Below are 24,194 nucleotides of genomic sequence, written 5' to 3' on the forward strand. Positions count from 1 at the left end.
TATGGTGAATATGTGGACTCGTGTGCGCCACCTCAAAAGAGTTACATTGCAGTCATAGTTCAGGATAGCCACTGAGTCAAAGCTGGCTTGCTGCAGTCAAACTCCACCATCCCCTTTGTTGATAATGATGCATATGTAGTTAGTTCTGATGTAAGTCTTGCTGGGTACATTTGTACTCACGTTTGCCTATTTTATGTTTTTGCAGAGAGACTTCAGTCTCGTTAGTAGTTCCGCGTGGACTTCGACGTTTAGCTTGTTACCTCAGCTACGATCTTGTGCCCTCGGCAGGATCTGATAGATAGTCAGGCTTCTCAGCCTTTTTCATTTCTAGATGTCTGTACTCAGACATGATAGCTTCCGCTTGTGCTTTGATTTGTATGCTCTGATTGTTGGGTCGTGAGACCCATGTTTGTAATGTCTCGCTCCTCGGAGCCTATTGATTAAAATACTTGAGTCGTAGAGTCATGTTGTGATGCCATGTTGTATTTGCACATATCGAGCATATTGTGTGTATGTTATTGAAATGCTTGGTATGTGTGGGATCTGACAACCTAGTTGTTTATCCTTGGTAGCCTCTGTTACCGGGAAATGTCTCCTAGTGTTTCCACCAAGCCATGGTAGCTTGCTACTGCTCCGGAACACTTAGGCTGGCCGGCATGTGTCCTTCTTCGTTCCTGTGTCTGTCCCTTCGGGGAAATGTCACGCGATGAATACCGGAGTCCTGTTAGCCGCTACAGCCCGGTTTACCGGAGTCCTGCTAGCCCAGTGCTACAGCCTGGATTCACTCGCTGATGACCGACACGTTCGATGCTGGGTCATGGATGCCTGTCCCTGTAAGTCTGTGCCACTTTGGGTTTACGACTAGCCATGTCAGCCCGGGCTCCTTATCATATGGATGCTAGCGACACTATCATATACGTGTGCCAAAAGGCGCAAACGGTCCCGGGCAAAGGTAAGGCGACACCCGTGGGAATACCGTGCGTGAGGCCGCAAAGTGATATGAGGTGTTACATGCTAGATCGATGTGGCATTGAGTCGGGGTCCTGACAGTAGAGGCCAACTGTACAGGCTCAGTCACACTCGAAGTGGTCTTCGATCCCCGGATAACTTCCGAAGCGAGGAATTAATCTTCGACATAGTCTCGTTCCGCAGCGGCTATCACGCATTGCTCGGACGAACCGCGTTTGCAAAGTTCAATGCGGTGCCGCACTATGCATACCTCAAGCTCAAGATGCCAGGCCCTCGAGGAGTAGTCACAGTCAATGGAAACACCAAACGCTGAGGAGCATACGGCGGCCCTCGCGGCGGAAGTACAAAGCAGCCTCTTAAGGTAGTTCTCGAGTCCGACTACTAAACGTCCGGACACCGTCAAGCGCGCACAGAGTAACCTACAACAAGACCGCCTGGCACGTTCTGAGCACGCATAGCAATGCAGTCCCAACCCCAGCCCTCGCGAAATCACGAGACCAGTACCACGCATGCATAACTATGCTCTGGAGATACCATGGGCATAGGCGGAGGAGCACGACCATGGCATGCCCAGAGTGCGGCTCAACCGCACCAGGGGCTCCCAATTGTGTCATTCTTTTTTTCTTATTCTCAGGACTCCGTTTTCCAGAAGCCCTGTCTGGCAGTAGAATCGCCAAACTCACGATGCAACAGCCAGGGAAGCGGAAAAGCTACATCGAGTGTCCAGGTGGTCTCTATTACGAGCAGTATACCTGTTTTACATACCATCCCGCAACCTACCCCTGGAGGGGGACATGTTAAATAGTCCCATCCCTTGCTTATCGCACTATTTGTATCGTTCTGCTTTCATTGCAGTATCTTTTGAATAAACAATACATAGCTTCTGCTTATTATTGCATTCCTTTTTTTCATAAATGTTCATCTATGACATGTTGCACCCTTACAACTTGGTACGGTCAATACACCAGGGGCTTAAGTACCCCAAAACATGGTGTGATAAGTCCGAACACTTTCACAAGTGCGGCACCCCGAACTTATAGCATTATATGCATCGGCTCCGAATCATGTCTTGGGTCAATAGTTGGGTTTGCCCGGCTGCCATGTTTTGGTACCTTAAATTCCGTTATATCGGCTAAGGTAGCACTGGGAGAATCACTGCGATTGTGCCCCGGTTGAGCTGGGTTGAGCACCTCAGTGGAGAAAGCTAAAACTGACCGTCATGATACGGCGAGAGCCGGTCGCTGTTCGAGAGGTTTTTCGGGTCCCTAAAGACTCATTCCGCTTAGAGCGAGGAGTCGGCATTGTCCGGCCAAGGCGTGGATAGCGCCCCAAACTCGGTCTTCCGAATACCAGGGGCTTCACCGAAATTTAAAATTATAGAATTCTATGGCTAAGTGAGAGTGTTCAAGCATTATAGTCCGGTTGTCTCGTTCGTCGTGTTGAACGCCTCCCTCGAAGGACCCAAGAATGGGAACAAGAGTGCTCAAGTTTATCCCAAACACCCCAGCACTCGTGGCACGAGGGATGAAGCCAACGACTCGCCATCTCTCAAATTTCATAAACGGCCGCACATAAGGTAATATTTTAAATTAACAAGCGTTGCTTAGTGCATCTGAACAAAGTTTTCAGCGTACAAGATAACAAATGTGAGTCTACTAAAAAATTACATCTTTGGAGCATTCACCCGCTATAAGGCGGGCACCCTTCAGGATGCCCTCATAGTACATCTCGGGCTTGCGATACTCCTTGGCCAGCGGTGGCACGTCCATCACAAGCTTATCGGCATCCATCTTGCCCCAGTGCACTTTAGCATGGGCAAGGGCCCGACGGGCACCTTCAATGCAGACGGAGCGCTTGATGACTTCAATCCATGGACAGGCGTCCACCAGCCGCCGCACCAGATCGAAGTAGCTCCCAGGCATGGCTTCTTTAGGCCACAGCCGAACTATGAGGCCCTTCATGGCCTATTCGGCCACCTTGTGGAGCTCGACCAGCTGCTTCAGCCGGTCGCTCAGGGGCACCAGATGTCCGGCCTCAGCATATTGAAACTAGAACACCTTTTCCGTCGAGCTCCCCTCCTCGGCTCGGTAGAACGCGGCAGCATCGGACACACTACGGGGCAGATCTACGAACGCTCCTGGAGAGCTTCGAATTCGGGTAAGTAACAGATAATTCACTTTTACATGCTTGCTTTGCATATAGAATGCCTTACCCACCGGTATCTTTTTTATCGCCTCAATCTCCTGGAGGGCCTTCTGGGCTTCGGCCTTAGCGGCTTTGGCACTCTCAAGAGCCAAGGCAAGCTCGGACTCTCGAGTCTTCGAGTGAGGCTCCAAACTCTCGTGTTTTTCCACGAGAGCCTAGAGCTCTTGCCGCACCTCCGCCACCCGCGCCTCCTGCTTCTCTCGCTCGGTGCGCTCCGCGGGCGCACTGTTTTCGGCCTTGGACACCGCTTCCTTCAGGGTCGCCACCTCGTTCGTGGCCCCTGCAATACTCGCGTTATTCCTGTCATTTTTTGCAACCAAATCCTTTCTATAAGGTATTACTTTAATAAGGTATTACTTGCCTTCCTTGTCCTCGAGCTGCTTCTTGGCAAGGCCGAGCTCGTTCTCGGACCGCTCGAGGCTCTCCTTCAATGCATTGACCTCCGCAGTTAGTGCGACAGAGGTCAGCAGCGCAGCCTGCATTCCCATATTGACATATTTATGTTAGACTCCTGCGTATATCTTTTTAGATCCTCAGCTCGGCTTTTCTTTCCGAACACCGAACTAAGCATCAGGGGCTATAGTCTATGCGGTAATATTCTTACATATCTTAAAAACTTACCTCAAAGCCTGTTAGAAGGCTGGTACAGGCTTCAGTCAGCCCGCTCTTGGCGGACTGAACTTTCTGGATCACCGCACTCATGATAATGCGGTGCTCCTCGTCGATGGAGGCGCTGTTAAGCACCTCCAGCAAGCTATCCGGTGCCTCCGGTTGGACGGAGGCCACTGGCGTAGCAGTCTTGCCCCTCTTACGAAGGGGACGCCTGCCGGACTTCAGAACCACTGTAGGTTCCGGTACGGAGTCCGACACAGGGCCAGACTTAGAGCCCTTTGGGGTTTTGCCCCCTTTGCTCCCGGAGTCCGGGAGGTCGCCTTGCGGCGCCTCCAGGACCACCTCCTCCTGGTCGGGCCCCTTTTGGGACTCCACCGCAGCGTCGTCTGCGTGACGAGGGGAGGAGGCGGTCGGAAGTGAAGTGCTATTCACATCCGACGAATCCAGGGAGCCGCTCGACGAAGCGGGGACCTCGTCCTTGAGCGGGCTACATGGTTGTATTCGGCGTTAGAAGACACTATGCGACAAATGAAAAATCATGAGTTATTCTAGAATCTGGACACTTACGATCTCGCCAGGGGCTTGGCCCTCGAGGGCTACTCCTCTTCGCCGTCGTCGGCGTTGGTGGAAAAGTCCAGAGGAAGGGTCCTTCCTTTCTTGGACCCTCCGGCCCCCCCAGCTGGGGCGGCCTTCCTTTTCTTCTCTCCCCCCGCTGGGGGAGAGGCCTTTTTTTCCTCCTCCTCATCTTCACGGGAGGAGTCTGCCTTGGAATCGTCGGATGATGAGTCCGACAACACCTGGCGTCGGGCATTCCTTCGAGTTCCTGTGGCCTTCTTCTCCGGCACCGCTTGAGGTGCCGGAACCAGCAGCCCCGTCAAGTGGGCGTCCGCTGGGTCCTCTGGCAATGGAGCCGGACAGTTAACCTGCCCGGACGTCTTCAGCCAGTCCTGTCAAAGGTAAGGGAGTTTAGATCCCGCATAGAGTCAAACTATGAAAAACAAGTGTCCTGTAAAGGGTAAAATAGCTTACCTCGCCGGCTTGATGCTGCGAGTTGAATCCGCGATCTTCGGTAACGGATGCGGGAGCCTCGGCGCCCTTGAACAGCACCTTCCAGGCATCTTCGTACATAGTGTCGAAGAGCCTGCTCAATGTTTGGTGCTGTGCCGGATCAAATTCCCACAAGTTGAAGGCCCGTTGTTGGCACGGGAGGATCCGGTGGATGAGCATGACCTGGACTATGTTGATGAGCTTGATCTTCTTGTTCACAAAGTTTTGGACGCAGGTTTGGAGTCCGGTCAGCTCTTCCAAATCACCCCATGTCAGGCCCTTCTCTTTCCAGGAGGTGAGCCGTGTGGGGATGCCAGATCAGAATTCGGGGGCCGGTGCCCATTCAGGGTCACGCGGCTCGGTGATGTAGAACCACCCCGTTTGCCACCCTTTGATGGTTTCCACAAAGGAGCCCTCGAGCCATATGACGTTGGGCATCTTGCGCACCATGGCACCTCCGCACTCCGCCTGCTGGCCGCCCACTACCTTCGGCTTGACATTGAAGGTCTTCAGCCATAAGCCGAAGTGGGGCTTGATGCGGAGGAAGGCCTCGCACACAACAATAAACGCTGAGATGTTGAGGATGAAATTCGGGGCCAGATCGTGGAAATCCAGGCCGTAGTAGAACATGAGCCCCCGGACAAATGGGTGGAGTGGGAAGCCCAGTCCGTGGAGGAATCTGGGAAGGAACACCACCCTCTCATGGGGCCTCGGGGTGGGGATGAGCTGCCCCTCGTCTGGAAGCCGGTGCGCAATGTCGTTCTGCAGGTATCCGGCTTTCCTCAACTTTTTGATGTGCCCCTCCGTGACGGAGGAGGCCATCCACTTGCCTCCCGCTCCGGACATGGCTGGGGAAGGTTGAGGCGAGATGTGCGGACTTGGGCGCTGGAGCTCGAGTGCGCGGAAATGGATGAGCAAAGGAGGAAGAAGGCATAGGTGAAAAGGTGGATCCTTATCCCCTTATATGGACGGACGAAGCTATACGTCCCCCACCAGCCTGGTAAAACTCGCTTATCTCCCAAGCGCCGTAATTAATGGCGCGGTTGGATTACCCACGCCCGTATTGATGAGAATCCCGGAATAAGGGGGCATGATCTCCGCTTTGATAAGACGTGCCAAGGAAACCGCCTCGCTAAACACGCTGAGGTGGGACAGTAAAAATGATTCCGATAAAGGCTGGGCCGTGGTGTGACGTCACGCCGCAGAATACGTTAGCAGATTGAATTTGTGTAAAGATTATTCTCTCTACGATGGTATGTGGAACTTATTTTGCAGAGCCGGACACTGTCCTTATGTTCAAAATCTTCAATGAAGTGTTCGGAGGAGGAACCCGCCTTGCAATGACGAAGACAATATGCACGCCGGACTCGTCGTCATTGAAGCCTGGTTCAGGGGCTACTGAGGGAGTCCTAGATTCGGGAGTGTCCGGATAGCCGAACTATCACCGTTGGCCGGACTCCTGGACTATGAAGATACAAGATTGAAGACTTCGTCCCGTGTCCGGATGGGACTTTCCTTGGCGGGGAAGGCAAGCTTGGCGATATGGATATGTAGATCTCCTACCATTGTAACCGACTCTGTGTAACCCTAACCCTCTCCGGTGTCTATATAAACCGGAGGGTTTTAGTCCGTAGGACGAACAACAATCATACCATAGGCTAGCTTCTAGGGTTTAGCCTCTTTGATCTCATGGTAGATCTACTCTTGTACTACCCATATCATCAATATTAATCAAGCAGGAGTAGGGTTTTACCTCCATCGAGAGGGCCCGAACCTGGGTAAAAACATCGTGTCCCTTGTCTCCTGTTACCATCCGCCTAGACGCATAGTTCGGGACCCCCTACCCGAGATCCGCTGGTTTTGACACCGAGAATGATGTTAGCCATAGAATTGGATCACCCTATAATCCTCAATCTAGTGGTCAAGTTGAACTTAGCAATAGAGAAATAATATTAATTTTACAAAAAATTGTCAGTAGGTCCCAAAAGAATTGGTCTAAGAAATTAGATGATGCACTTTGGGCTTACAGAACAACATATAAAAATCCTATGGGTATGTCTCCTCATAAAATTGTTTATGAAAAAGCTTGTCATTTGCCTCTTGAGTTGGAACATAAGGCATATTGGGCAATTAAAGAACTCAACTATGATTTCAAACTTGCCGGTGAAAAGAGGTTATTTGGTATTATCTCACTAGATGAATGGGAAACCAAGCTTATGAAAATGCCAAATTATTTAAAGAAAACGTTAAAAGATGGCATGATAAAAGAATCCAAAAGCATGAGTTCAAAGTTGGAGACTATGTTCCTTTGTACAACTCTTGTTTCAGATTCTTTGCAGGAAAATTCTCTCCAAATGGGAAGGACCCTATGTTATCGAGGAGGTTTATCGATATAGAGCTATCAAAATAACGAAGGTACTAACCTGAAGGTTGTCAATGGGAAAAGAATAAAACATTATATCTCAGGTACACCCATTAATGTTGAAAGCAATATTATCAAAACTATGACACCGGAAGAACACATAAAAGAAACCTTTTGGAACACTCTAGAATCGTGAAAAAAAGAGGAGGTACATGATACGGTAAGTAAACGGACTCCAAAAAATCCGCAGAAATATTTTCTGTCAGTTTTGGAATATATTAAAAATTAGGAAAATAAGAAACAACCAGGAAGGTAACCCTGGTGGGCACAAGACACCATGGCACGCCTGGACCTTGGTAGGTTGTGCCCACCTCAGGTACCTTTCGGACTCCGTTTTTCTCCCATTTGCTTGTTCCCTAAGACAAAAAATCTTTATATACCCCCTGAACCTCTTGACCACCGTATCGCGAAGAAATCTTCTGCTTTCTTTTCTCGCTGTTTTCTGTCAGGTCTGTCAAGCTAGGCATCATGTATTCTCCCTCTTCCATCAACGGAGAAGACGATGCAGGGTTGCTACAGGAGGGAATTGAAGATGTGGCCATGGAGAAGATGAGGGGAACTTACTTGGAGTTCACCCTTCAGCCTTCGAGAGAGGCACCCTAGCCGGCATCTCCACTCGCCCTAATCCTCATCGGGCCATGAGGCTAATGACCAGTCAAGAGAGCCCTGAAGTGCAAGAAGAACTCCTTCCAAGGAGGCCTTTACACAGGTTACATCGAAACAATTTTTACAATTTGATTCATAATTATGGGTTCGAGAATACTCCTCGCATGCACGTACCGTCCAATTGGGACATACCTCGTCCAAGAGAAAGTGAAGCAGGAACAAAATCTTGGGCCCCGGAGAATAAACACATTATGGATGAAGTAGAGAAAAATATTGAATTACTTCATCGAGCCCTTTGAGAGATTCAAGACTTGAAGGGGCTACTCATGAGTATATTGGGGAACATGACCTCACCACCACCACCTTCTTCATCACCAAAGGAGACCTCACTATCGGGTATGGGCACTCCCCTTGGCGTGTGCCAAGCTTGGGGGAGGTGCCCCGGTATCGTATCACCTCCACTATCTTTTGCCTTTACTTATCTTAGTTCTATCCTTAGTTATCTTTTGCTTTAGTTGAATAAAAGTTTAGTTTGATCCTTTCTTTTCAAGTGCTTAGAGATCTATCCTTGTAATCGGGTGCATGATATACAATGAAGTTTAGTTTGATTTTGCTTTCTTTACTTTCACGTTCAATAGAAAGAAAGGAAATGCATGAAAAAAAGATCATATGCTAATCTTATGGTAAGTAATGACATCACGTAAGGAAGAGTATAAGTAGAAAATTTCATTAGAGATTTACAAACATAACATTGGTCAATGATGCAATTCATGAAAGTATTAATAAGGGAAGAGAAGATTCACATGAAAATACACTATCTTGGACATCTTTTATGATTGTGGGCCCCCATCAAAATATTATATGCCAAAATTGTTGACGTTGGACAAGGAAGACAATGTAGTGATTTATGTTTGTTCATATTAACACAGAAGTTATATTGTCATAGATCCTTTAACATGTGGTGCTTGCCCCCCATCTTTGCTAGCCAAAATTTTTGCACTAAGTAGAGATACTACTTGTGCATCCAAAATCCTAAACCAAATCTTATTTTGATAGTCCACCATACCTACCTATGGATTGAGTATGATCCTTCAAGTAAGTTGTCATCGGTGCAATAAGGCAATAAAAATTGCTTCTAAACGTGTTAGATCATTTAGTGCAAGAGAAAATTGAGCATTGTATGAACTTGTGATGGCAAAGAATGAAAGCGACATACTGCATAATAAAGGTTACTATCATAAGGGGCAATATAACGTGACATTCATTTGCACTAAGAGATTGAGCATACAAACAAATAAGCGCATGACAACCTCTGCTTCCCTCTGTGAAGGGCCTATCTTTTACTTTTATGCATTTACCTTTATGAAGAATCAAAGTTTTCTTCTCTATTCCTTTTTATTTTTCTCTTTTGGCAAGCACCATGTGATGAGGAAAGATCTTGGCACATATATACAGTTGTATATGGGTGGGCATGAGTTATTATTGTTGACATCACCCTTGAGGTGAATATGTTGGGAGGAGAAACTATAAGCCCCTATCTTTCTATGTGTCCGGTTGAAACTTTTTCCTCATGTGTATGCGGTGAGTGTTAGCAATCATAGAAGACTATATGATGGTTGAGTATGTGGACTTGCCAAAAAGGCTCCGATACATGACCCTTCCTGAAAAGATGATGAATTGTAGTTGCAAAGTTGACTGAGAACATAGTTTGTTGCTTTTCAATAGATTTTATGCTTTATACTTCGATATTGTGATGAATTGTTACTTATTCATGAGAAGTTTATGATAAAAGTTTGTGATAAAAGTTCTATAATAAAGTTTGTTTCTATTATAATAATATACATGATGCTTCTAGGTCTGTATTTTGTTTTTATCGACACCTCTCTCTCTAAGCATGTGGACATGTTTTTTGATTTTGGTTTTCGCTTGGGGGAGTTGATACGTCCATTTTGCATCATGTTTTTCTACTGTTATTTATGATTTTTTATGCATAATAATGCTTTATGGAGTCATTCTAATGCCTTTTATCTCATAATATGCAAGGTTCACACAAAGAGGGAGATTACTGGCAGCTGGAATTCTGGACCTGAAAAGCTACGTCAGGCCACCTATTCTGCACATCTCCAAATGAGATGAAACTTCGCGGGGATTTTTTATGAAATATATAAGAATTATTGGAGCAAATAACTACCAGTGGGGGCCCACCAGGTGGGCACAACCCACCTGGGCATGCTTGGGAGCCCAGGCGCGTCCTGGTGGGTTGTGCCCTCCTCCGCCCACCTCTGGTGCCCCTCTTCTAGTATATAAGTCATTTTGACCTAGAAAATAAATAAGAGGAGGACTTTGTGGACCAAGCGCTTCCGTCTCGAGGAGGAACTTGGGCAGGAGCACTTTTGCCATCCGGCGGAGCAATTCCGCCCGGAAACTTCCATCTTGGAGGGGGAAATCATCATTATCATCATCAGCAGCAGAAGCAAAAACAACTCTTCCATCTTGGGGAGGGCAATCTCCATTAACATCTTCAAGAGCACCATCTCCTCTCAAACCCTAGTTCATCTCTTGTGTTCAATCTTTGTACCGGAACATTAGGTTAGTGCTTGTGGGTGACTAGTAGTGTTGATTATATCTTGTAGTTGATTACTATATGGTTTATTTGGTGGCAGATTATATGTTTAGATCAATTATGCTATTTAATACCCCTCTGATCTTGAGCATGATTATCATTTGTGAGTAGTTACTTTTGTTCTCGAGGTCACGGGAGAAATCTTGTTGCAAGTAATCATGTGAACTTGATATGTGTTTGATATTTTGATGATATGTATGTTGTGATTGCCTTGGTGGTGTCATGTGAACGTCGACTACATGGAACTTCACCTTATTAGGGCCTAAGGGAATGCATTGTGGAGTAGTTATTAGATGATGGGTTGTGAGAGCTACAGAAGCTTAAACCGTAGTTTATGCGCTACTTCGTAAGGGACTGATTTGGATCCAAAAGTTTAATGCTATGGTTACATTTTATCTTAATATTTTTTTTCGTAGTTGCGGATGCTTGCGAGGGGGTTAATCATAAGTAGGAGGTTTGTTCAAGTAAGAACAACACCTAAGCACCAGTCCAGTCACATATCAAATTATCAAAGTAGCAAACACAAATCAAACCAACATGATGAAAGTGACTAGATGAAATTCCTGTGTACCCTCAAGAACGCTTTGCTTATCATAAGAGACCATTTTGGCTTGTCCTTGCCACAAATGGATTGGTCTAACTTGCTACAGTTTTGTTACCGTTACTGTTACTTGCTCATTACAAATTATCTTGCTATCAAACTACTCGGTACTTATAATGTCAGTGCTTGCAGAGAATACGTTGCTGAAAACTACTTGTCATTTCCTTCTGCTCCTCGTTGGATTCGACGCTCTTACTTATCGAAAGGACAAGGATTGATCCCCTATACTTGTGGGTCATCAAGGAGGACGATGGTGGATGGGGTGGCGGCCGGAGCAGACTATGGTGGAGAGGGTGTTTTGGCACCCATGGAGTACGAATAGGGAAATCAAGGGAGAGAGGTAGGGGAACCATGTCTTCAAGACGCACTTGTCTCAAATGCAAGGAAATTTACAAACTTAGCCCCCATTTAAAATTTCCTACATCACAACAATATTGGTTGGTTAGGGATAGGACGGTAATCTCGCATAAACCAAATATTTGCCAACGGAGATTTCTGCCGAGGAGAGTTTGTTTTGGCGCCCACCATGTATGAATCAGATTGAGAAGCGACTTAGGCTGAGGAGAAACTGTGTTTTGGTGCCCATCGTGTATCAATCTAGGTGAGAGGCAGCTATGTCATGTTTGAGTGAAATTACAAACATGCCCCTATCTACACCTATAGAAATCGAGCCTACTGGTTTTGCGTGTCGGGGATTGATAGTAATTTCCATCTCCAGAATTTTGGTTTCGGGCGGTATGGCCGAGCAGGGACTGCGTGTTTTGCTGATTCGTTCAAATTTTTAGAGAAAAAGCTTGCACATTTAGAGCATCTCCAATAGATGATGTATATTTGGGTGCTCCAAACCGGTGATGTAAAAATTTGGAGCACCAAAAAGTGCTTTTTACATATCCGAAAAAGGCTCAACTCCAACAAATGGTCCAAAATGGAGATGTAAATAAAGAGAAACTCCAATAGATGGTCCAAAACTAAGATGTAAAATCTTGAAAATGACCAACTACTACTTCAACTCAACATAGTTCAAACATAAAATCAACATAGTTCAAACATAGATGACATAAATTTAAACTAGCAGAACTACTCATCGTCCGAGGGCATCTAGTACGACTCTTCTGAGTCATTTGAGAGCCCCCAGAACTCGTCCTCCTCCTCCTCCGATGATGACTCGATGGGGATCACTGTCGAGGGGTCGACCTCGTCCTCCTTCACCTCCTTCTTCTTATTCTCCTCTTCGGTGTCAGGCTTCTAGTAGAACTCTTGCTCGGCCTGGACATACTCGGGATGCTCCCATGCAAACCGAGCATCACCGCCTCATCACTCTCGCCTGGAGTGATGACAACCGCCGGTATCTTCTTCTTCTTCTTCGGCATATCCTCCATCCGGGTGCCCTGCAGCATGAACCACTTTGCCTCCGCTTGGGTCTCGATCTCTAGGAAGTTGAGGTCGATCTTCGTCCTCCGGAACGCCACACCGCCATGTCATAGGCATGCGTGGCCTCATTGGCAGTGGGATACGTGCCGAGCCACCAAGCCACCCGACATCAGAGAACTCCACTCGGATGTTCCCGGAGGGCCTTGCTCTCATGTCGAAGAAACCCAACTTGCCCTTCGGTGCCATTGGGGAGCGGGCAGCGGTCGAGCAAGGAGTGAGTCGGGGCAGCGGCCAAGCGGAGAACGGGGCGGTGCCGGGAGAAGACGGACGGAACGGGACGGTGGCGTGCGGTGCGGGGCGGAGGCGGATGGAGTGGGACGGCGGCATGAGGTGCGATCGAGGGGGGGGCGTGCAGTGCAGGAGGGGGAGGCCAGAAGCCGGAGCGGAGGCGAAGGCGGCTAGATAGGAGGCGGACGGGGCCGAGGCGGGGCAGAGGCAGCTGGAGCGGAGGCGAACGTGATGGGGTGGCGCGGTGGCTGGCGGCAGCCCAGGTAGGGTGGAATCGGCGGCGGGGGGCTGAATCTACAGTGGGCAGCGTCGGGTGATACATCTCCAACATATCTATAATTTTTTTATTTTTCCGTACTATTATTTTATCTGTTTTGGATGTTTTATATTCATTGATATGCTATTTTATATTATTTTTGGGACTAACTTATTAACCTAGAGCCAGTGCTAGTTTCTTTTTTTCCTTGTTTTTGAGTTTTACAGAAAAGGAATATCAAACGGAGTCCAAACGGAATGAAACTTTACCATGATTTTTCTTGTACCAGAAGACATCCATGGAACTTTGGATAGGGGGCCAGAAGAGTTCCGAGGAGGCCACAAGCCTACTAGGTGCGCCTCGGGGGGCGCGCCCTGAGGGCTTGTGGGCCCCTCGGGTGTCCTCCGCTCCTAATCTTTGTCCTATAAATTCCCAAATATTCCCAAACCAATAGAAGTGTCCACCAAAATACTTTTCCGCCGCTCCAAGCCTCTGTTCTCGTGAGATCCTATCTTGGGGCCTTTTCTGACACCCTGCCGGTGGGGGATTCGATCACGTAGGGCATCTACATCAATCTTGATGTCCTTCCGATGAAGCGTGAGTAGTTTACCACAGACTCTATGGGTCCATAGCTAGTAGCTAGATGGCTTCTTCTCTCTCTTTTATCTTCAATACAATATTCTCCTCAATGTTCTTGGAGTTCTATCCGATGTAATATTCTTTTGCGGTGTGTTTGTCGAGATCCGATGAATTGTGGATTTATGATCAGATTATCTATGACTATTATTTGAGTCTCTTCTGAATTATTATATGCATGATTTGATATCTTTGTATTTCTCTTCGAATTATCAGTTTGGTTTGGCCAACTAGATTGGTTCTTCTTGCAATGGGAGAGGTGGTTAATTTTGGGTTCAATATTGTGGTGTCCTCACCTAGTGAGAAAGTAGGGGTAGCGAGGCACATATTGTATTGTTGCCATCAAGGGTAAAAAGATGGGGTTTTCATCATATTGCTTGAGTTTATCCCTCTACATCATGTCATCTTACTTAAGGCGTTACTCCATTATTATGAACTTAATACTCTAGATGCATGCTGGATAGCGGTTGATGTGTGGAGTAATAGTAGTAGATGCAGGCCAGAGTCGGTCTACTTGACATGGACGCGATGACTATGTCCATAATCATTGCCTTGGATAATGTCATAACTTTGCGCTTTTCTATCAATTACTCGATAGCAATTTGTTCACCCACGGTATTATTTTCCTTCAAGAGAGAAGCCTCTAGTGAAACCTATGGCCCCGGGCCTATTTTCCATCATATATTTTTCAGATCTATGAACCAAAAAAACCCAAAAATAGGTTGCTGCAATTTATTTATGTTTACTTTTTCTGTTTTAGTAATCTTTTATACCTATCTCTATTATATCTTACTCTTGTTTGAGACCATGAAGGGATTGACAACCACTTTTTCGCGTTGAGTGCAAGTGTTTGTTAGTTTGTGCAGGTGCATAGGTTGGAGACTTGCTTGTGCCTCCTACTGGATTATTACCTTGGTTCTCAACTGAGGGAAACACTTATCTCTACTTTGCTCCATCACCGTTTCCTCTTCAAGGGAAAAATCAACGCAAGCTCAAGTATTACCAGGAAGAATTTCTGGCGGCGTTACAGGGGAGGTTCCACATCAAGCCTACCAAGTACCCATCAAACTCTCTTCTCTTGCATTACATTATTTTCCATTTGCCTCTCGTTTTCCTCTCCCCCACTTTTAAAACGTTTTCAGAAAAACTCAAAAATATTTGCCTTTTTATTCGCCCTCCTTTCGTTTGCCTTTATGTCTTACTTGGTTTATTTGCTTGTTTGCTTGGCATAATTGTGTATTTATTGGAAATCAAGAAAAAAATCTTATGGATCCTTGCCCAATTGCTATTCTTTTTAAAAGATCCAACTATGACGAACCAATTGCTAGTTACTTGAGTGCACTAGATTATCCTTATGAAGTTTTGCTTGAAATTTGTGAATCTGTAAATTGTGATGAAATTTATGAAGTGATTCACGACAGCTCCTTCAATGAAAAGCATGATTGCACTGATGCTAATAATATGCAAAACCCTAAGCTTGGGGATGCTAGTTTTGCTATGTCCGCTACTTATTGCAATGATCATGATTGGGGTGATAATGCTTCTTATGATCTTGAAAATTTGTTTAAGCCTCATGATGAATATGTTTGCGATAATATTGAAAGTGGGTTTGGAATAGTTGACACTCTAGGTAATAATGGCCCCACTACTTTAGTGAATGATCAATCTTATGAAATTTTTAATAAAAGTGGGCTTGGAAAGGTCATGACTTTATTTGATGATCCCACTATATTGGGAGAGTGTCAACTTTGCATGCATGTGGATCATGTAGAGAATATTTTATGTGATAGTTATATTGTTGAATTTGATTATGATCCTACATATAATTATTATGAGAGAGGAAACTATGGTTGTAGAAATTTTTCATGTTACTAAATTACCTCTCGTTATGTTGAGATTGATATTGTTTATTTCTTGTTCCTTGCACATGCTAGTTTTTGCTTGTCTTGATAATTTGTTTGCTTATAAAATGCCTATGAATGGGAAGTATGTTAGACTTAAACTTATTTTTCATATGCTACATGATGCTCTCTTTGTGTTTCAATTGCTATCTTTGATGTGAGCATCATTAAAATTATCAATGCCTAGCTAAAAGGCTTTAAAGCAAAAGCTTGTTGGGAGACAACCCAACATATTTCATTTCTATTTTTTGTGAAAATGCACATTATTATCTATATAGTAATTGTGTTTTAGTGTTTTAACTAGTGCTTCGAACAAGTAAGACCTTTGGGATGATCTATGGTGATAGTTGATTTGATTTTGCTGAAAAACACAAACTTTTGTGCTCATTGCTGGAATTTTCATAATTCACAGAAACATGATTTTGATTTGAATTTTCTAAAAAAGGTTTATATACTAATTTCCTAGGTTTTCCTATTTTTTCAGAATTTTTAGAGTTATAGAAGTATACAAAGTTTCCAGATTTCTACAAACTGTTCTATTTTTGACAAATTTTATTTTCTATGTATTGTTTGCTTATTTTGATGAATCTATGGGGAGTATCAGGGTTTATGAACCAAGTAGAAGTTGGAATACAGTAGATATTACACCAATATAAATAATTAATGAGTTCACAATAGTACCCAAAAGTGGTGATTTATTTTCTTATACTAACGGATATCATGAGTTTTCTGTTGAGTTTGTGTTGTGAAGTTTTGAAGTTTTGGGTAGAAATTTGATGGATTATGGAATAAGGAGTGGCAAGAGCCAAAGCTTGGGGATGCCTCAAAAAGTGATGATTTATTTTCTTATACTAACGGATCTCATGAGTTTTCTATTGAGTTTTGTGTTGTGAAGTTTTAAAGTTTTGGGTAGGAATTTGATGGACTATAGAATAAGGAGTGGCAAGAGCCAAAGCTTGGGGATGCCCAAGGCACCCCCAAGGTAATATTCAAGGAAAACCAAGCATCTATGCGCGTGGATGCCCTAGATGGCATCCCCTCTTTTGTCTTCAATCCATCGGTAGGCTATATTATTATTCACCACATGATATGTGTTTTGCTTGGAGCGTCTTGTATTATATGAGTCTTTGCTTTTTAGTTTGCCACAATCATCCTTGTTGTACACATATTCTGAGAGGGACATGCATGAATCCTGAATTTATTAGAATACTCTATGTGCTTCACTTATATCTTTTGACCTAGGCAGTTTGCTCTAGTGCTTCACCTATATATTTTTAGAGCACAACGGTGGCTTTATTTTATAGAAATCATTGAACTCTCATGCTTAACTTATATTATTTTGAGAATCTCTAAACAGCATGGTAATTTGCTTAGGTTATGAATTAGTCCTAATATGATGGGCATCCAAGAGGGATATAATAAAAACTTTCATATAAAGAGCATTAAATAGAAGAGAAGTTTGATTCCTTGCATTTGTTTTGAGATATAAAGATGGTGATATTAGAGACATGCTAGCAGGTAATTGTGGATTGGTAGAAATACTTGTGTTAAAGTTTGTGATTCCCATAGCATGCACATATGGTGAACCATTATGTTATGAAGTCGGAGCATGATTTATTTTTTATTGTCTTCCTTATGAGTGGCGGTTGGGGACGAGCGATGGTCTTTTCCTACCAATCTATCCCCTAGGAGCATGCGTTTAGTACTTTGTTTTGATATATAATAAGTTTTTGCAATAAGTATGTGAGTTCTTTATCACTAATGTTGAGTCCATGGATTATACGCACTCTCACCCTTCCACCATTGTTAGCTTCTCTAGTACCGCACAATTCTCGCTGGTGCATTACACCCACCATATACCTTCCTCAGAACATCCACCATACCTACCTATTGTGGCATTTCCATAGCCATTCCGAGATATGTTGCCATGCAACTTCCATCGTTCCGTTTATTATGACACGCTTCGTCATTGTCATATTGCTTTACGTGATCATGTATATGGCATAGTATTTGTGGCAAGGCCACCGTTCATATCTTTATACATGTCACTCTTGATCATTGCACATCCCAGTACACCATGGGTTTAGAAACCCATGCCTTTTCCTCCTAAGCCATCCAAGAAAAAGGATGATGAGGATTTTGAGCGCTTTGCTGAAATGATTAGACCTATCTTTTTGTGTATGTGTTTGACTGATATGCTTAAAATGCCTCCTTATGCTAAGTATATGAAATATATTGTTACAAATAAAAGAAAGATATCGGAAGCTGTAATTCCACCATGCTTGCTAATTATACTTTTAAGGGTGGAATACCAAAGAAACTTGGAGATCCAGGAGTACCAACCATACCATGCTCCATTAAAAGAAACTATGTTAAAACTGCTTTATGTGATCTTGGAGCCGGTGTTAGTGTTATGCCTTTCTCTTTATATCATAGACTTGATTTAAATAAGTTTACAGCTACTGAAATCTCTTTGCAAATGGCTGATAAATCAAATGCTATACCCATCGGTATTTGTGAGGATGTGCCTGTTGTGGTTGCAAATGTTACTATTTTAACAGACTTTGTTATTCTTGATATTCCCAAGCATGACAATATGTTGATCATCCTTGGTAGACCCTTTTTGAATACTGCAGGGGCTGTTATTGATTGTCACATCCCTAGTCTGGTATGACCTAGGCTAGCTAGCCATTTGTGCATCATATTTAAATTTCATTTAAATTTGAAATGAGGATTGGTGGAACCCTCAGAATCATTTTTGAAAATGACCCAAATAAAAATTTCTCCAAAAAGGGTCCAAGAAAATGCTCATGTTGCCCTCTGAAAATATTGGACCGAGATAAAAATCAAAACAATATTTTTAGGAGCTCATGGACATTTTATTTTGGCCATTTGGATTAATTCGATAAATATTTGCATTGAAAATATATTTCTATATATATGAAATATGGTCCAAAAATTATGCCAATGATAAAAGAGCTCTGGAATAATACCATTAGCCCCTACAAAAATTGGCATAAGGAAATTAAATGATTTAATATATTTATTAAATCAAAACAAATGTTAGAAAAATTAGAAAACAGAAATAAAAGGAAGGAGGGACTTACCTGGGCCTCCCCTACCCTGTGCGGCCCAGCTGGCCGGCCCAGCCGACTGGCTAGCGCCAGTCGTCCCCCTCCTCGCGCCAGGAGGCCAGGGGCGTGTGGCCGGCGCGTGCGCACCGCCGTGCCGCCACGGCACCTGCCTGCCTGTCCTCCCCCTCGACGCCTGGACGTCCGAAAACATCGCCACGCAGCCGCCCCGGTCCTTTTCCCCTCCCTCTCGCTCTCCCTCCTCCCTGGTTCCCTCTTCCCCGAGCGCACCCGAGCGCAGCCGTCGCCATCGCTCGCCGTTGCCATGGCCACCGGCCTCCCCTCGCCTCCCTGACATGCTTCCGAGCTCCGCCACAACCCCCTCCACCTCCTCGTCGAGCCACGAACCTCCGGACGCCCTGCGTAGCCGCCATCGCCACCGTCTTCCTCCTCGGGCTCCGCCGTCCGCCGACGTCGATTCGCCGTCACCAGGTCCTCCCCGACCCCGCTGTGCTGCTCTGCGTGATCGCGGTGAGCTCCGCCGCCGTTCCCCTCTCTTCTCCCTCCCGTTCCCGTGCCGTAGCGCCGCTCCCCACCACGGCCGAAGCTTCTCGCCGCCGTCCATGTCGCCGTCGCCGTCTCGGCCCGCCTCCGCCCAAACCAAGCCCCCCTTCGCGCTCCTGGTGCCACGAGGGTGCCGCCGAGCCCCTCAGGTGACCTCCCCGTGCCCCGCAGCCCGATCCCGCTCGCGCCCAAACTCCGGCCGCCGCCGCGAGCCTTGCTCCGGCGAGCTCCGGCCGTCCCTGCTCCTCCCACCTGTTCCACCAGATGCGCGAGAGCCCGGGCTACGCCCCGGTGCTCTCCGACGCCGTCCCCGTGGCCTGTGGCGCGGACTCCGCCGCGTCCAGAGGTCGCCGGCGACGAGCCCCCGTCACCTGAGCCCTACCAGGTGGGGCCGGCCCGTTAGGTGATTAGCTTAGTGCTAATCACCGTTAACTAACCCCCCCCTGACACTGACAGTGGGCCTGACCCCCCCCCTAACCATTTAATTAAATTAAAATAACCCCTGTTAACCCCCTGTCACTGACGTGTGGGTCCCACACGTCAGGTTTGACCCGGACCAGCCGCGTTGACCGCTGATGCAATGATGACGTCATGCTGACGCAATTATTTATTTTCTGGAATTAAAATAATTCAGAAAATCCAGAAAATGATTTAAACTTCAAAAATTCATAACAATTCAACCGTAGCTCAGATTAAAATAATTTATATATGAAAAATTATCAGAAAAATGCAACCTTTCCATCTGTACTAGTTTCATGCATGAAAAACCAACCTATACATGCTGAATATGGGAAAACACATTATGGCATATATAAGAGACCTAATTTAGAAATGCATTTGAACCTTTGGTTCAAATGGACTTCAAACCAAATGTTTACTAGTTGCATTAGCTCAACAGCATCACATCTACATGCCATATTCATGCATCATATTGTTGCATATGATTGTGTTTTGATTGCCGGCACCGTTCCTTCTCGATAGGTCCTGCTCCGGAGACGTTCCAGAGTACCTGTCTGTGAAGCAGTGCCTCCCTTGTTGATTTACCAGGCAAGCAAACCCCCTTGTTCATTTCGATAAAACCCTACTCTCTCGCTCCTGCTCTCAGTTATTGCATTAGGACAACAACGATTCATCTGCTACTTTGTGCTGCGGTAGTTGAACCCATTCCTCTGCATGACCTGTCATTGTCACAGTAAATAGTTGAAACCCACTAGCATGTGTAGGAGTTGATTGAAGCCATTGATGTGTTCCTACCATGCTATGCCTGCTATTGCTTAGAGTGTGTCAGGTCTGGTTCATTGGGAATGAATTGGAGTGTCACGATATGTTCTATTGCTGAGAGTAAAGTGTGTGAACACGATTTGGTAAAGGTAGCGGTGAGAGGCCATGTAGGAGTACATGGTGGGTTGTCTCACTGGAACCGTCCTTAAGCCCTGAGTTCTGTGTATGTTGTCCAATGACTCGATACTACCACACATTGGGCTCCGGGCGCTCCAAGCCCTCTCGACTTATTAACCAACTTGATCTCTGTCCAGGAGTCGCAACTAGTTTCTGGTGTTTGTAGGTAGTGCTATTTTTCTACCAAGTGGCACCCGGCAGGGTGGGCTTGGGACAGACTAGGCACACGTGGCCTGGTGTACCGAGTGGCACCCGGATGGTGGGCTCGGGAACCCTGTACACATCGTTTGGGGCCGTGAGCGACACCCCGGCCGGATCTCCTTGCGGATGGAACCCGAATAGGCGATAAACCTGGACTAGAGTCTTGTGTGGTTAGTCAGGTCGTGGCCGACACCCTCGCCAGGCTTCCGCTTGAAGGTTGCCGAGATACATGACGTGTACATGGCGGTAAGTGGCGAGAGCGTGTGTGAAGAAGTACACCCCTGCAGGGTTAACATGATCTATTCGAATAGCCGAGTCCGCGGTTATGGACTTCTTGGATGCTTACATGGTACATAGACAACTTGAAATGGATACTATAAAATGCTCAAGACAAGTGTGAGTGCTATGGATGGCCTTCTCGTAGGGAGACGGGGATGAATCCATGGTAGTGTATTGTGTGGTGATTAGTGGACTCGTGTACGTTGTTTCACCTCCAGAGTTTCTGGTAGTCGTAGAATAGGATAGCCACAGAGTCAAAGCTGGCTTGCTGCAACTAAACCCCACATTACCCTCTTGATACAAATGCATGTATGATAGGATCTGATGTAAGTCTTGCTGAGTACCTTTGTACTCATGTTGCTTTATTTATGTTTTTGCAGCGGAGACTTCGGTCTTACTAGGGTTCTCATGGACTTCGACTAGTAGCTAGTACCTCAGCTACGATCTTGATCGGATGTTGTAGATAGTCAGGCTCTTCAGCCTTTTTCATTTGTAGATGTCTGTACCCAGACATGTAATGCTTCCGCTTGTTGCTTGTATGCTCTGTATGACGGGTCTTGTGACCCCTGTTTGCAATAATTGCTATGGCGGCTCCTCTGAGCCTTTATATATATAAGTTGTTGAGTTATGCTGTGATGCCATGTTGTACATCACATACTTGCATGTTATGCGTACGTGTAATGTGTATTGCTATGTGTGGGATCTGACTATCTAGTTGTTTATTCTTAGTAGCCTCTCTTACCGGGAAATGTTTCCTAGTGCTTCCACTGAGCCCTGGTAGCTTGCTACTGCTCTGGAACACTTAGGCTGGCCGGCATGTGTCCTTCTTCGTTCCTGTGTCTGTCCCTTCGGGGAAATGTCACGCTTTGAGTACCGGAGTCCTGTTAGCCCGCTACAGCCCGGTTTACCGGAGTCCTGCTAGCCCAGTGCTACAGCCCGGACCCACTTGCTGATGACCGACACGTTCGAAGCTGGGTCATGGATGCCTGTCCCTGTAAGTCTGTGCCACTTTGGGTTTACGACTAGTCATGTCAGCCCGGGCTCCTTTTCATATGGATGCTAGCGACACTATCATATACGTGAGCCAAAAGGCGCAAACGGTCCCGGGAAAAGGTAAGACGACACCCGTGGGGATGCCGTGCGTGAGGCCGCAAAGTGATATGATGTGTTACTGGCTAGATCGATGTGACATCGAGTCGGGGTCCTGACAGCTTTTGGTATCAGAGCTTGACTGCCTGTAGGTTTACCAAGCCAAACTGGTCGAAGTTGAGTCTAGAAATTCTTTAGTTATATAAGGGAATTGATTGTGGGATGGAACGTAAGGCTCTTTTTACTCCTTTACCTCATGGCCTTCTGATCTGAGTCATCCTATCTTTCCTACGGGGTTAAGGAACTAGGCTTTCTCTTCCGTCTATCAGGATCACGTGTTACTACTCCGTAGTTCCATAGGACTGGTTGATCAGAGTCATACCTCAGTTTTCGAGTACTTCCGATGTAGTCTGTGTAGTACTATCTCAGAACCTTGAGTAATGATGATGAGTATGTTACCACCCTATGTTTAGTAGGATGTCTCATTCTGAGCATTTTACTGCCGTTATGCTGCCGGATTTTCTCTAAGAGTTCGAGAGATACTAATTTCTTGTCCTACATTCTACAGTCGATAGTTGAAGTTGATTCCGTCCTTGGTTCGTTTCTCAGGATGTCATCGGCTAAGCGAAGTTCCGTCGCTCGTAGCCAGAACCATGGAGATGGTAGGGATGAGGATCCTCCTGACCAGCCTTCGTTGCCAGAGTTCATGCTAGAGATGGAGAGGAACAAGCGTGAGTCTAACCGCTTGTTGGCACGTATCGAGGAGAATACCGCACATCAGTTCAAGGGATCTGTGACCATTCATGACTTTATCCGCTTGCACCCACCTACCTTTCATCATTCCATCGAGCCACTCGATGCAGATGACTGGCTCCGTAGCATCACCCATAAGCTGCGTTCTGCGAACGTAGCTGAAGATGACAAGGTCACTTATGCCACATATCACCTGGAAGGTCCTGCTAGTCTTTGGTGGCAGAACTATGAGGCTATGCTTCCAGTTGGCCAGATTCCTACCTGGAAGGATTTCACTGAGGCTTTTCGCGAGCATCACATTCCCCAGGCCCTCATTGATCGCAAGAGAGAAGAGTTCTGTAGTTTCACCCAGAGTAAGATGGCTGTTGATGCTTATAGCAGAGAATTCGAGAACCTTGCCCGCTATGCCACAGAAGAAGTGTCCACGGACGCCAAGAAGCAAGCTAGGTTCCGGAAGGGTCTCAACCCCAAGTTGCGTCGTGATCTCCACCTGCATCATTGTGATACATTCCAAGCCCTTGTGAACAAGGCCATCAATGCAGAGACAGCTCAACTCACTTACGAGGAGTCTCGTAAGCACATCTGTGATTTGGGATCTTCCTCCGGTTCTAGTTCCCAGAAGCGCCGGATTTGGGTTCCAAACTCCGCTCTTCCTTCCGGATATGCACCGAGGCCATCCTATGTGGTGCCTCCTCCAACTCAGTTGTATGCTCCACCCAGGCCTACTGGTAGACCGTTTGTCAGTGCGGGTCCACGTCCAACCTCAGGGACTTGCTTCACATGTGGGAAGCCAGGACACTATGCACGTGACTGCTCTCAGACTAGTTATGCTCCACCCCAGCCCGAGAAGACTGTGGGCTGTATTAAGCCATCACGCAAGATGATCAGTGTCAAGTCAGCCCCCACTGAACGTGGACGTGTGCATCACGTCTCAGCTAAAGACGCTCATGATGATCCAGATGTCGTTCTTGGAACACTCCTTGTCAACTGTCATCCAGCATCGGTTTTGTTCGATACTGGAGCATCTCACTCCTTCATTTCTGAAGGCTATGCTCGTTTGCACGACATATCATTTTGTGATATGCCAACTCCGCTTGAAATCCAAACCCCAGGGTCTAGATGGCAGACCACCAGAATCAGCCATGGTAACGAAATTCTTGTTGATAGACTTGTATTCCTTGCATCACTTGTAGCCCTCAAGTCTTCAGATATTAACATCATCTTGGGTATGGACTGGATGACAGCTCATCATGCCAAGATTGATTGTTACACAAGATCTGTTCAACTTACACACCCATCTGG

Source organism: Triticum aestivum, chromosome 5B, assembly GCF_018294505.1.
Source record: "Triticum aestivum cultivar Chinese Spring chromosome 5B, IWGSC CS RefSeq v2.1, whole genome shotgun sequence".
NCBI classification, from domain to species: domain Eukaryota; kingdom Viridiplantae; phylum Streptophyta; class Magnoliopsida; order Poales; family Poaceae; genus Triticum; species Triticum aestivum.